Genomic DNA, 14,267 nt, shown 5'->3' with positions numbered 1-14,267 from the left:
GATGATCATCATACTTCTATTTATTTACAACTCAATGATTACAACTCGATACTAGAAAAAATATGACTCTATATGAATGCCTCCGGTGGTGTACCGGGAAGGGCAATGAATCAAGAGTGACATGTATGATAAATTATGTATGGTGGCCTTGCCACAAATATGATGTCAACTACATGATCATGCAAGGCAATATGACAATGATGATGTGTGTCATGATGAACGGAACTGTGGAAAGTTGCATGGCAATATATCTCGGAATGGCTATGGAAATGCCATAATAGGTAGGTATGGTGGATGTCTTGAAGAAGATATAAGGAGGTTTATATGTGACAGAGCATATCATATCACGGGTTTTAGATGCACCAGGGAAGTTTGCACCAACTCTCGAGGTAAGAAAGAGCAATGCACGATACCGAAGAGGCTAGCAATGATGGAAGGGTGAGAGTGCGTATAATCCATGGACTCAACATTAGTAATAAAGAACTCACATACTTATTGCAAAAATCTACAAGTCATAAAAAACCAAGCATTACGCGCATGCTCCTAGGGGGATAGATTGGTAGGAAAAGACCATCGCTCGTCCCCGACCACCACTCATAAGGATGACAATCAAAGAACACCTCATGTTTCAAATTTGTTACACAACGGTTACCATACATGCATGCTATGGGACTTGCAAACTTCAACACGAGTATTTCTCAAATTCAAAACTACTCAACTAGCACGACTCTAATATCACCATCTTCATATCTCAAAACAATCATCAAGTATCAAACTTCTCATAGTATTCAATGCACTTTATATGAAAGTTTTTATTATATCCCTCTTGGATGCCTATCATATTAGGACTAGTTTCATAACCAAATAAAATTACCATGCTGTTTAGAGACTCTCAAAATGATATAAGTGAAGCATGAGAGTTCATCTATTTTTTCAAAATAAAACCACCGCCGTGCTCTAAAAGGATATAAGTGAAGCACTAGAGCAAACGACAAACTACTTCAAAAGATATAAGTGAAGATCAATGAGTAGTCGAATAATTATGTAACTGTGTGAAGACTCTCTAACATTTAAGAATTTCAGATCTTGGTATTTTATTCAAACAGCAAGAAAAAAAATGATGCTCCAAGCAAAACACATATCATGTGGTGAATAAAAATATAGCTCCAAGTAAAGTTACCGATGAATGAAGACGAAAGAGGGGATGGCATCCGGGGCATCCCCAAGCTTAGGCTATTGGTTGTCCTTGAATATTGCCTTGGGGTGCCTTGGGAATCCCCAAGCTTAGGCTCTTGCCACTCCTTATTCCATGGTCCATCGAATCTTTACCCAAAACTTGAAAACTTCACAATAGAAAACTCGTAAGCTCCGTTAGTATAAGAAAATAAATCACCACTTAGGTATTGTTGTGAACTCATTATAAATTCATATTGGTGTAATATCTACTGTATTACAACTTCTCTATGGTTCATACCCTCTGATACTACTCATAGATTCATCAAAATAAGCAAACAACACAATGAAAACAGAATCTGTCAAAAACAGAACATCCTGTAGTAATATGTAACAAATGTATACTTATGTAACCCCAAAAATTCTGAAATAAATTGGTGGACGTGAGGAATTTGTCTATTAATCATCTGCAAAAATAATTAACCTAATCGCACTCTCCAGTAAAAAAGGCAGCAAAACTTGTGAGCGCTAAAGTTTCTGTTTTTTGCATCAAGATCGCAAAGACTTCACCCAAGTCTTCCCAAAGGTTCTACTTGGCACAAACACTAATTAAAACATAAAACCACATCTAAACAGAGGCTAGATGAATTATTTATTACTAAATAGGAGCAAAAAGCAAAGAACAAAAATGAGGTTGGGTTGCCTCCCAAAAATGGCTCTGTACATCCCACAACCATGAGGGTAGAATATTCAATCAAAATTATGTCTGTCAACTGACAACTTTTTTGGTGAAATGCTACATCTGGACTCTTCATAATTTTGAACCATTTTTTGGCCTCCCTCTTCGTGTTTCGCGTCGCGTCCTCTATTGACATGTCTTGTCAAAACAGAGATCGTGTCCACTTATTGTGGGATCCTCATCAATACGGGTTTGGGTAATCCAACCGTGCCATTCGCACGACCCCTTGGGAACAGGCGAGTTTTAAGGCTAAAGGGGGCACTTGATATTCACTGCCTATATAAGTGGATAAAGATCCCACTTTTCACCCAATGCCTTCTTCTTTCTCTTGTTTCCCATCCTCAAGCTCCAGCGCCCAAGCTTCAATCTTTCCCACCGCCACCAACCTCTCCAGCCATGTCCGGATCTGGCTCACAGGGCAAGTGGGTGGTTGATACGTCTCTAATGTATCTATAATTTTTGAGTGTTCCATGCTGTTTTATTATCAATCTTGGATGTTTTATAATCATTTTATAGTCATTTTATATCCTTTTTTTGGTACTAACCTATTGACATAGTGCCAAGTGCCAGTTGCTGTTTTTTCCATGTTTTTTACATCGCAGAAAAAAATATCAAACGGAGTCCAAATGCCACGAAACTTTACGGAGATTTTTTATGGGACAGAAGGAAGGCAATGGGCCCTGGTTGCACCTGGGGGGTGCCCCGATGGGGGCACAACCCACCAGGGCGCGCCAGGAGGCCCAGGCGCGCCCTGGTGGGTTGTGCCCACCTCGGGTGCCCCCCGGACCGCCTCTTTGCTCTATAAATACCCCAAAAATACCAGAACCCTAGAGGAGTCAATGAAATATTCATCCAGCCGCCACAGAGTCCAGAACCACCAGATCCAATCTAGACACCATCTCGGATGGGGTTCACCACCTCCATTGGTGCCTCTCCGATGATGCGTGAGTAGTTCTTTGTAGACCTTCGGGGTCCATAGTTAGTAGCTAGATGGCTTTCTCTCTCTTGCTAAATTCTCAATACAATGGTCTCTTGGAGATCCATATGATGTAACTCTTTTGCGGTGCGTTTGTTGGGATCTGATGAACTTCGAGTTTATGATCAGTCATATCTTTTTATATCCATGAAAGTTATTTGACTTTCTTTGATCTCTTATATGCATGATCTCTTATAGCCTCGTATTTCTTCTCTGATATTTGGGTTTTTTAGCCAACTTGATCTTTTTATCTTGCAATGGGAAGAGGTGCCCGGTAGTGGGTTCGATCTTACGGTGCTTGATCCCAGTGACAGAAAGGGAACCGACATGTATGTATCGTTGCTACTAAGGATAAAAAGACAAGATCTATATCTACCGCCATATAGATAAACGGATCTTGTCTACATCATGTCATCATTCTTATTGCATTACTCTATTTTTTCATGAACTTAATACACTAGATGCATGCTGGATAGCGGTCGATGTGTGGAGTAATAGTAGTAGATGCAGGCAGGAGTCGGCCTACTAATCTTGGACATGATGCCTATGTTATGATCATTGCCTGGATATCGTCATAATTATTTGAAGTTCTATCAATTGCCCAATAGTAATTTGTTTACCCACCGTTTGCTATTTTTCTCGAGAGAAGCCTCTAGTGAAACCTACGGCCCCCGGGTATTCTTTCTCATATATTTACCTTGCGATCTACTTTTCCTTTGCATTTTTATTCAGATCTATCAAACCAAAAATCCAAAAATATTGCACTTTATTTTACTTGTGATCTATTATTTCAATCTATTACAACTTTTTCCCGTCAAAACGCAATTTCTGGCGCCGTACCCCGGAAGGGATTGATAACCCCTTTTAACACGTCGGGTTGCGAGGTGTTGTTGTTTGTGTGCAGGTGTTGTTTACGTTGTGTTGCTTGGTTCTCCAACTGGTTCGATACCTTGTTTTCATAACTGAGGGAAATACCTACCGTCATTGTGCTACATCATCCCTCCCTCTCTAGGGAGTTACCAATGTAGTTGCAGCTACCATCAAGGAGAATTTCTGGTGCCATTGCCGGGGATGATCTTCAACATATACCAGGTTCCTTATCATAAATCTCATCTCCTTGCAATTTACTTTATTTTCCATTTGCTTCTCATTTTCCTCTCCGCCACTTCACAAAATTTTGCCGTTTTATTCGCCCCTCTTGTTCCGTTCGCCCTTTTTTTGCCGTATCTGTTTTTAGTGCAATCTTGTTGTTTGGTCATCATGACTCAAGAGAACACCAAGTTATGTGATTTCTCAAATACCAACAACAATGATTTTATTGGCACTCCACTTGCGCCTCCTGCCACTAGTGCGGAGACTTGTGGTATTAATACTACTTTGCTGAATCCTGTTATGAAAGACCAATTTTTCGGTACTCCTAATGAGGATGTCGCGTCCCATCTTAATACCTTCATGCAATTATGCAATATGCAAAATAAAAAATATGTGGACAATGATGTGGTCAAGATGAAATTATTTCCGTTCTCTTTGCGTGATTCTGCAAAAATTTGGTTCTCTTCTTTGCCTCACAATAGTATCGATTCTTGGAATAAGTGCAAAGATGATTTCATCACTAAGTATTTTCCTCCCGCAAAAATCATTTCCTTTAGAACCCAGATCATGAATTTCAAGCAACTTGAACATGAACATGTTGTGAAATCTTGGGAAAGGATGAAAATGATGCTAAGGAATTGCCCAACTCATGGGTTAAATCTCTGGATGATCATACAATTTTTTTATGCAGAATTGAATTTTGTTTCTCGTAATCTTTTAGATTCCATCGTGGGTGGTACTTTTATGGAAATTACTTTGGGTGAAGCCAACAAATTTCTTGATAATATCATGACAAATTATTCATAATGGCATACCGAAAGAGCTCCTACTAGTAAAAAAGTTAATTAGGTTGAAGAAATTTCTTCTTTGAGTGATAAAGTTGATGCTCTTATGAAATTGGTTGCTAGTAAAAGTGCTCCTATTGATTTTAATGATATGCCTTTGTCTACTTTGATTGAGAAAAATAGTGATGCCATTGATGTGAGTTTTATTTCTCGCAATAATTTCAAAAACAATGCTTATAGAGGAAATTTTAATCCTAGGGCTTTTCCTAGTAATTCCTAGTAAAAGTGATCCTAGTCCCGAACAGGAGACAGGGGACACGATGTTTTTACCCAGGTTCGGGCCCTCTCAATGGAGGTAAAACCCTACTCCTACTTGATTGATTTTGATGATATGGGTATTACAAGAGTTGATCTACCACGAGATCGAAGAGGCTAAACTCTAGAAGCTAGCCTATGGTATGATTGTTGTTCTTGGTCCTATGGACTAAACCCTCCGGTTTATATAGACACCGGAGGGGGCTAGGGTTACACAGAGTCGGTTACAAGGAAGGAGATCTACATATCCGTATTGCCAAGCTTGCCTTCCACGCGAAGGAGAGTCCCATCCGGACACGGGACAAAGTCTTCAATCTTGTATCTTCATAGTCCAACAGTCCAACCAAAGGATATAATACGGCTGTCTGGAAACCCCTAATCCAGGACTCCCTCAGTAGCCCCTGAACTAGGCTTCAATGACGATGAGTCCGGCGCGCAGATTGTCTTCGGCATTGCAAGGCGGGTTCCTCCTCCGAATACTTCATAGAAGATTTTGAACACGAGGATCGTGTCCGGCTCTGCAAAACAAGTTCCACATACAACCATAGAGAGAATAATATTTTCACAAATCTAATCTACCGACGCATTCCGCAGTGTGACATCACACCACAGCCAGGTCACCATTTGGATCATTTTTCACAACCAACCTCAGCGTGTTTCACGAGGCGGTTTCCTTGGCATGTCTTGTAGAAGCAGAGATCGTGTCCCCTTATTACGGGATTCCCATCAATACGGACATGGGTAACCCAACCGCGCCATCAATTATGGCGCTTGGGGGATAAGCGAGTTTTACCAGGCTGGTGGGGGCGCATAGTTTCGTCCGCCCTTATAAAGGGATAAGGGTTCACCTTTTTCTACCCACGCCTTCTTCCTCCTTGCTCATCCATTCTCGCGCACTCGAGCTCCAGCGCCCAAGTCCACGTCCTTCTCCTCAACCCTCTCCAAACATGTTTGGAGCGGGAGGCAAGTGGATGCTCTCCTCCGTTACGGAGGGAGACATCAAAAAGCTGCGCGGGGCCAGATACTTAGCCGCGGATATTGCGCACCGGCTGCCAGCGACGGGGCAGATCGTCCCTACCCCAGAACCTCACGAAAGGGTGGTTTTCCTCACCCACTTTGTCCGTGGACTGGGGTTTCCCCTCCATCCATTCTTCCATGGCCTCATGTTCTATTATGGGCCGGACTTCCATGATCTAGCTCCGAATTTCATCCTCAACATCTCAGCATTCATCGTCGTGTGCGAGGCTTTCCTCCACGTCCGGCCCACTTCGGCCTGTGGCTGAAGACCTTCAATGTCAAACCGAAGGTAGTAGGCGGCCAACAAGCGTTATGCAGTAGAGCCATGGTGGGCAAAATGCCCAACGTTACATGGCTCGAGGGCTCCTACATGGAGACCATAAAGGGGTGGCAATCGGGGTGGTTCTACATCACCGAGCCGCGTGACACCAACTGGGTGGCGGCCCCCGAGTTTCGATCCGGAATCCCCACGCGGCTCACTTCCTGGAAGGAGAAGGGCCTATCCTGGGGCTCATCGGTGGAGTTGGATGGACTCCAGAAGTGTATCCGGAACATGATCGGCAAGAAACTCAAGCTTGTCAACATAGTCCAGGTCATGCTCTTCCGTCGGATCCTCCCGTGTCAACGATGGGCTTTCAACTTATGGGAGTTCGACTCGGCCAGCACCAGACTCTACGCGAGCTCTTCGACACGATGCATAAGGACGTCTGGAAGGTGCTGTTCAAGGGCACCGAGGTCCCTCCTCCCCTTACCCAGGACCGCGGGCTAAGCGCGATGCGCCCTGCGAATCCGGTAAGTTCTGTACACCTCGTAGGGTATTTATTTTCCTTAGTTTAACCATGTGCGGGGTCTGAGCTCCCATGCCTTTGACAGGACTGGGTGGAGACATCGGAGCAGATTGACTGTCTGGCCCCTCTGCCCGAAGACCCTGCAGACCCTCTCCTGACGGAGATGCGGACTCCGGCTCCTTATGAGGTGCCGGAGAAGAAGATCAAGAAGAAGGCCATGGGAACCCGAAAGAGTTCCCGGCGCCAGGTGGTATCGGACTCATCGTCCGATAACTCCAAGACGCACTCCTCCCGTGAAAACGAGGAGGAGGAAGATGACGGTTCTCCCCCTCCAGCCAGGGGAGACTGGAAAAGGAAGGCCGCCCCAATCGGGGAGGCCGGAGGGTCCAAGAAGGGAAGGACTCTCCTTCCGGACTGTTCCACCACCGCCGCCGACAGCGGAGACGAGTGGTTACTCAGGGCCAAGCCCCTGGCGAAGTCATAAGTATTTGGATACCAGAGTAACTCATAGCATACTTTTGTTGCACTGCTTCTCCTAACGTCGAATATGATTATGCAGTCCGCCCCGAGCCCGTATCGACGTATCCTCGTCGGACGGTTCCTTGGTCTCATCGGATATGAATAGCGAATCACTTCCAACCGCCTCCTCTCCTCGCCCTACGGACAATGTCGAGGTATTGTCTCAAGGGGCACCGAACCGAGGGGAGGTAGTCCCGGAGGCGCCTCAAGGCGACCTTCTGGACTCCAGGCGCAAAGGGAGCAAGACTCCCAAGGGCTCAAAGTTTGGCCCTCAGCCGAACACCGCGCCGGAACCTCTCGTGGTTCCGGACTCCGGCAGGCGGCCCCCTTCCAAGAGGGGCGAGCCGCCCGTGCCGGTGACCTCTGTCCATACAGGGGCACCGGACAACCTGCTGGGAGAGCTTCGCGGTGCTTCCATCGACAAAGAGCACCGCACTATTATGAGTGCGGTGATCAAGAAGGTTTAGTCCGCCAAGAGCGGACTGACTGAAGCCTGTGCCAGCCTTCTAACAGGCTTTGAGGTAAGTATTTAAAATATAGGAAAATATTACCGCATATATAGTAGCCCCTGATGCTCTGTTTGGTGTACACAAAGAAAAGCCAAATAGAGGATCAAATAATATCCACAGGAGTCTAATATAAGTATGTCTGTATGCGTATGCAGGCTTCACTGCTGACCTTTGCTGCACTGACTGCGGAGGTCACCGCACTGAAGCAGAACCTCGAGCGGTCCGAGAAAGAGCTCAGCTTGCCAAGAGGCAGCTCGAGGAGAACAAAGGTAAGTAATACCTTGTCCATATATATATATATATATATATATATATATATATATATATATATATATATATATAAGATGTGGTTGCAAAATGATAGGATCATCATGGATATGCCAGGGGCCACGACCGAAGTGGCGACCCTGAAGCAAGCGCTGTCCGAGGCCGAAAACAAAGCAGCCAAGGGGCGCAACGAGCGGGAGAAACAGGAGGCACGGGTGGGTGAGGTGCAGCAAGAGCTCCAAGCTCTCGTGAAGAAGCACGAGACTTTGGAGCTTGACTCGAAGACGTGAGAGTCTGAGCTTGCCGCGGCCCTCGAGAGTACCAAGTGTGCCAAGGCTGAAGCCCAAAAGGCCCTGTAGGAAATTGAGGCAATGAGGAAGATAGCGGCGGGTAAGGCATTCATTATGCAAAGCAAGCATGTGAAAGTAAATTACTTGTTACTTACCCGAGTCCGAAGCTCTCCAGGAGCATTCGTAGATTTGCCCCGCAGCATGTTAGATGCCGCAAAGTACTACGAGGCCAAGGAGGGAAGCTCGACGGAGAATTTGTTCTGGTCTCAGTATATTGGGACCGAACACCCGATGCCTGTGAGCGACCAACTGAAGCAACTGGTCGAGCTCCACAAGGCGGCCGAACAGGCCATGAGGGGCCTTATAGTCTGGATGTGGCCTGGCGACTCCCTTCCCAACAGCTACTTCGCCCTGGTGAGGTGGCCTGTGGATGCCTGCCCACGGCTGGAAGTCATAAAGAGGTTCATCTGCATCGAATGTGCACGTCGGGCTTTTGCCCGTGCGAAGGTGCACTGGGCTAAGATGGATGCCGAGAAGCTGGTGAAGGAGGGGCCGCCGCATGGGCAAGGAGCATCGCCACCCTGAAATGTATTATGAGGGTGTCCTGAAGGGTGCCCGTCTTGTGGCGGACGAGTGTGCGAAGGATGTAATTTTTGAATGAACTTGCTCGTGTGATCCTATATTATGAAAACTTGTTCATGTGTGCTATCCAACGCTTTTTTGAATTTAAAATATTACCTTCTGTGCAGTTGTTTATCAAATCTGAGCGATGGCCAGTCGTCGGCTTCTGCCCCCATGCCATGAGTGCTGGGGTGTTCGGGATAAATCTGAGCACTCTTTTTCCCATTGTTGGGTCCTTCGAGGGAGGAGATCAGCACAACGAACAAGGCAATCGGACTATAATGCTTTATCACTCTCACTTAGCCATAGAAGTTTACAATTTCAAATTTTGGCGAAGCCCCTAGTATTCGGAAGGACGAATTCGGGGCGCTATACACGCCTAAGCCGGTTAAGCCGACTCCTCGCCCTAGGCGGCATAAGTCTTTAGGGAATCGAGACCTCTCGAACAGCGACCAACTCTTGCCTTATCATGACAATCAGTTTTAGCTTTCTCTACTAAGGTGCTTGCCCAGATGAACCGGGGCACAATCGCAGTAGTTCTCCCAGTGCTACCTTAGCCGATATAGCGGAACGTACGGTACCAAAACATGGGAGCCAGGCAAACCCAACTATTGACCCAAGACATGATTCAGAGTTGATGCATATAATGCTATAAGTTCGGGGTGCCGCACTGTCGAAACTGTTCGGACTTCTCACGCCGTATTATGGGGTACGCTTAAGCCCCTGGCGTATTGGCCGTACCAGAGTGTACGAGTGCTAAATGTCATGAATGAACATATATGTAAAAAGGAATAGAGAATGCGGTAATAGTCTAGTGCTATGCATTGTTTATTCAAAAAGGTGCGTCGAAGCAGAATGATACAAGTAGTGCGATAAGCAAAAAGTAGGACTATTTGACATGTCCCCTCCAAGGGCAAGCTGAGGAATGGTATTTAAAGCAGGTATTTTACTCATTATCAGAGACCACCTAGGAGTTCCATGGTGCGATGTAGCTTTCTACCTCCTTGGTTGTTATATCGTGTGTTCGGCAATCATACTACCGGACGGGGTTTCCAGAGAGTAAAGTCCTGAAAGAGAGAGAAAATAACAAAGCGGGAAGCCCCTAGTGCGGTTGAGCCGCGTTTTGGGGTGTGCCGTAGTCGTGCCCCTCCCCCACCTATGCCCATGGTATTTTCAATGCGTAATTATGTACGCCTGGCACTGATTTCGCCGTTTGGCTGGGACTGGGGTGGGGGCCACATTGCTATGCGAGCCCGGAATGTGTCTGGCGGTCTTGTTGCAGATTACTCCGGGCGCGCTTGACGGTGTCCGGGTGTTTAATCACCGAACTGGTGGATTGCCTGAAGAGGCTGCTTTGTGCTTCTGCTGTGAGGGCTGCAGTGTGCTCCTCCGTGCGGAGAGAGTGCTCTGTGTTTCCATTGACTGTGATGACCCCCCGAGGTCCTGGCATCTTGAGCTTGAGGTATGCATAATGCGGTACCGCATTGAATCTCGCAAATGCGGTTCGCCCGAGCAGTGCATGGTAGCCACTGCGGAACGGGACTATATCGAAGATTAACTCCTCGCTTCAGAAGTTATCCGGGGATCCGAAGACCACTTCCAGTGTGACTGAGCCTGTGCAATGGGCCTCTAGACCTGGTATGACGCCTTTGAAGGTTGTTTTTGTGGGTTTGATCCTTGAGGGGTCTATACCCATTTTGCGCACTGTGTCCTGATAAAGCAGGTTCAAGCTGCTGCCGCCGTCCATAAGAACTCGAGTGAGGTGAAATCCGTCGATGATTGGGTCTAGGACCAGTGCGGCGAATCCGCCATGACGGATACTAGTGGGGTGGTCCCTGCGATCGAAGGTGATCAGACAGGAGGACCATGGGTTGAACTTTGGGGGACTAGCTCCAACGCATATACGTCCCTTAGCGCACGCTTCCGCTCCCTCTTGGGGATGTGGGTTGCGTATATCATGTTCACCGTCCGCACTTGTGGGGGGGGGGACCTCTTTTGTCCTCCAGTGTTCGGCGGCCGGGGCTCCTCCTCGTCATCGCTATGTAACCCCTTATCTTTGTTTTCGGCATTTGACTTGCCAGCCTTCTTGAACACCCAACATTCCCTGTTGGTGTGGTTGGCTGGCTTGTGGGGGGTGCCGTGTATTTGACATGAGCGATCGAGTATACGGAAACTGGACAGGCCCAGAGTGCTTCTTTTGAATGGGTTTTTCCGCTGACCGGGTTTAGAGCCTCTTAATCCGGCATTGACTGCCGTATCCTCGGTATTGTCGCTATTGATGCGGCGCTTGTGTTTGTTGTGACGTGACCTACCATTACTATCCTTGGTATCTGAAGTACCATGGTTCTTTGATATGTTATTGCTACGAGCCAGCCAGCTGTCCTCTCCCGCGCAAAAGCGGGTCATGAGTATCGTGAGGGCTGCCATAGATTTCAGCTTTTCCTGGCCAAGGTGCCAGGCGAGCCACTCGTCGCGGAAGTTGTGCTTAAAAGCTGCTAGGGCCTCTGCATCTGGATAGTCGACGATTTGATTTTTCTTTGTTAGGGACCGTGTCCAGAATTGCCTGGCCGATTCCTCTGGCTGCTGAATTATGTGGCTCAAGTCATCGGCATCTGGTGGTCGCACATAAGTGCCCTGGAAGTTGTCGAGGAATGCAGCTTCCAGATCTTCCCAACAGCCAATGGATTCTGCTGGCAGGCTGTTGAGCCAATGCCGAGCTGGTCCTTTGAGTTTGAGTGGGAGGTATTTGATGGCGTGTAGATCGTTACCTCGGGCCATGTGGATGTGCAGGAGGAAGTCCTCGATCCATACCGCAGGATCTGTTGTACCGTCGTATGTTTCGATATTTACGAGTTTGAAACCCTCTGGGATTTGGTGATCCATTACTTCGTCTGTGAAGCATAGGGGGTGTGTGGCGCCTCTGTACTGGGCTATATCGCGACGCAGCTCAAATGAGTCTTGTCCGCTGTGTTCGGCCTGGCCGGATTTACTTTTACTGTATCCGGCGTGACGGTTATCGTCTCGCATAGTGGCGCGCCCTCGTGATACGTAGATCGATCTTGCGTGTTTTGCTTTGTCCTCCAATACGTCTCGCAGGTCTAGTGTGTTTCCCCGTGCCTTGACATTTTTATTTGAGTGGCGTCGGGGTGCGGGCTGAGCTTCTGGCTAAAATGCCCCTCTGTCGTGGCCACGAGGTGGCCGATCAGCCGCGTCATACGCTGGAGATGTAGGTTTTAATGCTTCCTCCACCAGTCGGGGTAGCAACTTGTGCTTTGGGTAACTCTTGGAGGGGCGTTTGAGTTCATAGTCCTCGGCCGCAAGGACTTCGGTCCATCTGTTAGCTAGCTAATCTTGATCAGCTCGAAGCTCCTGTTGCTTTTTCTTAAGGCTATTTGCCGTGGCTATAAGCCGTCGCTTGAAGCGATCTTGCTCGATGGGATCCTCAGGCACGACAAATTCGTCATCGTCGAGGCTTGCCTCGTCTTCGGAGGGAGGCATGTAATTATCATCCTCCGCCTCTCCATCTGCCACTCTCTCGGGAGGGCTGTCTTCTCCATCCTCCTGCTCAAAATCTTGCTGGAGGGGATTATCGTCATCTTCGGCACTGTCTGGAGTTCTATTATCTCATGTGCCGGTATCCCCGCTTTTGCCTTGGCGAGACTTAGAGCGGCACCGCTGATGTCGGCGCTTGGGTTGCTTCTTGGAGGGGCCATCCTCCGCTGTCCCGTCGCCATTGCCTTCTTTGGGTGTGTCCACCATATATATATCATATGATGAGGTGGTTGTCCAGTGCCCTGTGGGCAGTGGTTCTTGTTCGTCTCCTGCATCGTCGTCCATACCGTCGATGTCTTCGGAGTCGAAGTCGAGCATCTCGATCAAATTGTCGACAATGGCTACTAAGTGGGTGGTTGGTGGGCGGCGAATTTCTTCGTCATCCGCATCCCAATCCTGCCGGACATAGTTCGGCCAGGACTCTCCTGACAAGGAGAGAGACCTTAATGAGTTCAGTATGTCGCCGAAGGGCGAGTGCTGAAAGATATCCGCGGAGGGGAACTCCATGATCGGCGCCCAGTCGGATTTGATAGGCACGGGCGCGGGTGGTTCGGGGTCTGTGCCCGGGGAAGAATCCGGCAGTTTGGTGTCACGGCTCTCGTGAAGGGTAAGGTCGATACATGGCTCGATCACCGCTGAGAATGCGGCCTTCGTGGCGGGGTCTATCCACCCGTCCATGCACTACAAAAAAATACACTTCCGTGGTACGTGATTGTCACAGTAGGTCGCGTTTTTTGTCATGCATGTACATTGATGACAAATTTATGACAGAATCAAGATAGTCATACCTGTGCTATCGTAGAAGTGTTCCATGGCATTACCAAAATTATCCTCACGGGAGTGTCCACTTCCATGACGATAAATCGCGCGTCACAGAAGTGCTTTCGTCAAGTGTGACCGACACGTGGCATCCACCATAATGGAACGCCGTTAAGCTATCGGGTCGGGTTTTGGATCCGATAACCCGTTAACAGATCCGACCAATGGGGATTTTTCACGTGTAAAATCATCATTGGCTAGAGGAAACACATGTCGACTCATCGTCGGGACAAATGTCATCCACTCACTGGACAGAAGGCGCCTATGATACATTGACACGTGGCACGGCCCAACAAGTTTAAATGGGCCGGCCCAACTAAAGGCCCACAAGATTTTGCGGACCATAATGGGCCGGCCCAACTAAAGGCCCACAAGATTTTGCGGACCATAATGGGCTGGCCCAGCTAAAGGCCCACAAGATTTTGCGGGCCATAATGGGCCGGCCCAGGTGAAGGCCCACAAGATTTTTGTGTGTCGTAATGGGCTGGCCCAGGTAAAGGCCCACAAGATTCTTGCAGATCATAATGGGCCGGCCCAACTAAAGGCCCACAAGATTTTGCCGACATTAATGGGCCGGCCCAGCTGTAGGCCCACAAGATTTTGAGGACCCTAGTAGGCCGGCCCATTAACTGCCTGGCATGTTTGGGCCAAATGCCGGCCCATATTTGATCCGGTCCATTAATGGCTTGCCACGCTCCGGACCTAATAGTGGCCCATATGAGATCTAGCCCGTTAAAGGCCTACCACGTTCTGGGCCAAATTACGGCCCAGATCAGGTCCGACCCTTTAAGAGGCTTTGGGCTCA

The sequence above is a fragment of the Triticum dicoccoides genome, chromosome 4A, assembly GCF_002162155.2.
Source record: "Triticum dicoccoides isolate Atlit2015 ecotype Zavitan chromosome 4A, WEW_v2.0, whole genome shotgun sequence".
Lineage (NCBI taxonomy): Eukaryota > Viridiplantae > Streptophyta > Magnoliopsida > Poales > Poaceae > Triticum > Triticum dicoccoides.
This window is presented reverse-complemented; position numbering follows the sequence as displayed.